Genomic DNA, 5,000 nt, shown 5'->3' on the forward strand with positions numbered 1-5,000 from the left:
AGATAGATAGATAGATGAAAGGTAGATGATAGATAGATAGATGATAGATGATAGATAGATAGATAGATAGATAGATAGATAGATAGATAGATAGATAGATAGATGATGGATAGATAGATAGATAGATGGATAGATAGATGGATAGATAGATAGTTAGATAGATGATGGATAGATAGATAGATAGATGGATAGATAGATGGATAGATAGATAGTTAGATAGATGATGGATAGATAGATAGATGATAGATAGATGATAGATAGATAGATAGATAGATAGAGAGATAGATGATAGATAGATAGATAGATAGATAGATAGATAGATGATAGATAGATAGATAGATAGATGATAGATAGATGATAGATAGATAGATAGATGATAGATAGATGATAGATAGATGATAGATAGATAGATAGATGATAGATAGATAGATGATAGATGATAGATAGATGATAGATAGATGATAGATAGATAGATAGATAGATGATAGATAGATAGATGATAGATAGATGATAGATAGATAGATGATAGATAGATGATAGATAGATAGATAGATGATAGATAGATGATAGATAGATAGATAGATGATAGAAAGATGATAGATAGATAGATGATAGATAGATGATAGATGATAGATAGATGATAGATAGATAGATAGATAGATAGATGATAGATGGATAGATGATAGATAGATAGATGATAGATAGATGATAGATAGATGATAGATAGATAGATGATAGATAGATGATAGATAGATGATAGATAGATAGATAGATAGATGATAGATAGATAGATAGATAGATAGATGATAGATAGATGATAGAAAGATAGATGATAGATAGATAGATAGATGATAGATAGATGATAGATGATAGATAGATAGATAGATGTATAGATGATAGATAGATAGATAGATAGATAGATGATAGATAGATAGATTGATAGATGATAGATAGATGATAGATGATAGATAAATAGATGATAGATAGATGATAGATAGATTGATAGATGATAGATAGATGATAGATGATAGATAGATAGATAGATAGATAGATGATAGATAGATAGATAGATAGATAGATAGATAGATAGATAGATGGATAGATGATAGATAGATAGATAGATAGATAGATAGATAGATTGATAGATAGATAGATAGATAGATAGATAGATGATAGATAGATTGTTAGATGATAGATGATAGATAGATAGATAGATGATAGATAGATGATAGATGATAGATGATAGATAGATAGATAGATTGATAGATGATAGATAGATGATAGTTGATAGATAGATAGATTGATAGATGATAGATAGATAGATTGATAGATGATAGATAGATAGATAGATAGATAGATGATAGATAGATTGATAGATGATAGAAAGATGATAGATGATAGATATATTGATAGATGATAGATAGATAGATAGATGATAGATGATAGATAGATAGATAGATGATAGATAGATAGATAGATAGATCGATAGATAGATTGATAGATGATAGATAGATGATAGATGATAGATAGATGATAGATAGATGATAGATACATGATAGATAGATAGATAGATAGATAGATGATAGATGATAGATAGATAGATGATAGATAGATAGATGATAGATAGATGACAGATGATAGATAGATAGATAGATTAATAGATGATAGATAGATAGATAGATAGATGATAGATAGATTGATAGATGATAGATAGATGATAGATAGATAGATAGATCGATGATAGATCGATGATAGATAGATGGATAGATAGATAGATGATAGATAGATAGATGATAGATGATAGAAAGATGATAGATGATAGATAGATAGATAGATGGATAGATAGATAGATAGATAGATGATAGATAGATGGATAGATAGATAGATAGATGGATCGATGATGATAGATAGATAGATGATAGATAGATAGATAGATAGTTTGATAGATGATAGATAGATAGATAGATAGATGATAGATAGATAGATGATAGATAGATAGATAGATAGATGATAGATAGATGATAGATAGATAGATAGATGATGGATAGATAGATGATAGATAGATAGATAGATAGATAGATGATAGATAGATTGATTGATAGATGATAGATAGATAGATAGATGATAGATAGATAGATAGATAGATAGATAGATGATAGATAGATGATAGATGATAGATAGATAGAAAGATTGATAGATGATAGATAGATGGATAGATAGATGATAGATAGATAGATTGATAGATGATGGATAGATGATAGATGATAGATAAATAGATGATAGATAGATGATAGATAGATTGACAGATGATAGATAGATAGATTGATAGATGATAGATAGATAGATAGATAGATAGATAGATAGATAGATGATAGATTGATAGATGATGGATAGATGATAGATGATAGATAGATAGATAGATAGATAGATAGATAGATGATAGATAGATGATAGATGATAGATACATGATAGATAGATGATAGATAGATAGATAGATGATAGATAGATGATAGATACATGATAGATAGATAGATAGATAGATAGATGATAGATGATAGATAGATAGATGATAGATAGATAGATAAATGATAGAGAGATAGATGATAGATAGATGATAGATGATAGATAGATAGATAGATTGATAGATGATAGATAGATTGATAGATGATAGATAGATGATAGATAGATAGATAGATAGATTGATAGATGATAGATAGATAGATAGATAGATAGATAGATAGATAGATGATAGATAGATAGATAGATGATAGATAGATAGATAGATAGATTGATAGATGATAGATAGATAGATAGATAGATAGATAGATAGATGATAGATAGATGATAGATGATCGATAGATAGATAGATTCATAGATGATAGATAGATAGATGATAGATGATAGATGATAGATAGATAGATAGATTTATAAATGATAGATAGATGATAGATAGATTGATAGATGATAGATAGATAGATAGATAGATAGATAGATAGATAGATAGATGATAGATAGATTGATAGATGATAGATAGATGATAGATGATAGATAGATAGATAGATAGATAGATGATAGATAGATAGATAGATGATAGATGATAGATAGATAGATGATGGATAGATAGATAGATGATGGATAGATAGATAGATAGATAGATAGATAGATAGATAGATAGATAGATAGATAGATAGATAGATAGATAGATAGATGATGGATAGATAGATAGATGATGGATAGATAGATAGATAGATAGATAGATAGATAGATAGATAGATGATAGATAGATGATAGATGATAGATAGATTGATAGATGATAGATAGATGATAGATGATAGATAGATAGATAGATAGATGATAGATAGATAGATAGATAGATGATAGATGATAGATAGATAGATGATGGATAGATAGATAGATGATGGATAGATAGATAGATAGATAGATAGATAGATAGATAGATAGATAGATAGATGATAGATAGATTGATAGATGATAGATAGATGATAGATGATAGATAGATAGATAGATAGATGATAGATAGATAGATAGATAGATGATAGATGATAGATAGATAGATAGATAGATAGATAGATAGATAGATAGATAGATAGATAGATAGATAGATAGATAGATAGATAGATAGATGATGGATAGATAGATAGATGATGGATAGATAGATAAATAGATAGATCGATAGATAGATAGATAGATAGATAGATAGATAGATGATGGATAGATAGAAAGATAGATGGATAGATAGATAGATAGATAGATAGATGATGGATAGATAGATAGATAGATAGATAGATAGATGATAGAAAGATGATAGATGATAGATAGATAGATAGACAGATAGATAGATAGATGATAGAAAGATGATAGATGATAGATGATGGATAGATAGATAGATGATAGATAGATAGATAGATGATGGATAGATAGATAGATGATAGATAGATAGATAGATAGATGATGGATAGATAGATGATAGATAGATAGATAGATAGATGATAGATAGATGATGGATCGATAGATAGATGATAGATAGATGATGGATAGATAGATAGATAGATAGATGATGGATAGATAGAAAGATAGATGGATAGATAGATAGATAGATAGATAGATAGATAGATAGATAGATAGATAGAAAGATAGATGATAGATAGATAGATACTTTATTAATCTCCAAGGAGAAATTCACACTTCCACACTCACAGCCTGGTGCAGCTCTCACAAGCAGTCACAAATATTTCAGATTGATCGTAATCATGGCACACTTCAGAATTACAACAGCTCATATACATTTGTTGTGTATGTACGCTAAACTTGATAAGGTCAAAAGGCTCCCCTCTTCCTCCAGTTGTTGAGTTAAGGTAGGCTAACACAGGCTATGTGCTAACACAGGCTTTGTACTAACATGTGCTAACACAGGCTATGTGCTAACATGGGCTAACACAGGCTTGTGCTAACATGGGCAAACACAGGCTTTGTGCGAGCAAAGGTTTTGTGCTATGACAGGCTAACACGGGCTCTGACCAGCAGAAAGTTCTGGGGATGTAAATGAACTGTAATGATCATAATACTCAAAGCAAGAAGAAGAGGATGAATCGAGGATGTGGTTGAGTGATGGCTCTGACATGTTTCCCAGCTCCTTCTTCTCAGCTCAGGATGAACACCTTGACTTCACTGGTTCCAGTAGGAACTAAACCATCCAAGAAGTTTGTGGGATCACAATGGTTCCTCCATAGTGGGACTTTAGTGGACATGTGACCTCCACGGTTGATTTCCTGTTTGCTGCTCTTTGTTGGGGAGTGGGGATGCGAGTGTGTGTGTTGGGGGGGGGGGGGGTACAAAGGAGTCTTTCCTCGGAGTTGCTGACTATATTCAGGCTCTGCATAGCAGAGCATCTCCATGACGACAGTTGGAGGGAAATGTACAAGCAGGAAAGGACCTGAAGAATGAATCACCTAACATATGCGAGCACAAACACACACACA

At 30.3% G+C, this 5,000-nt stretch overlaps 1 protein-coding gene across 1 annotated transcript in view; it reads right to left on the minus strand.

Moving 5' to 3' along the window:
• Positions 1-5,000, minus strand: part of s1pr1 (sphingosine-1-phosphate receptor 1) — a 31,280-nt gene that overhangs the window by 19,994 nt on the left and 6,286 nt on the right. The gene's annotated exons all lie outside the window — the stretch shown is intronic.

Source organism: Aulostomus chinensis, chromosome 14 (assembly GCF_037954235.1).
Source record: "Aulostomus chinensis isolate RoL2024-O1b breed Wild chromosome 14, RoL_Achi_v1.0, whole genome shotgun sequence".
NCBI lineage: Eukaryota > Metazoa > Chordata > Actinopteri > Syngnathiformes > Aulostomidae > Aulostomus > Aulostomus chinensis.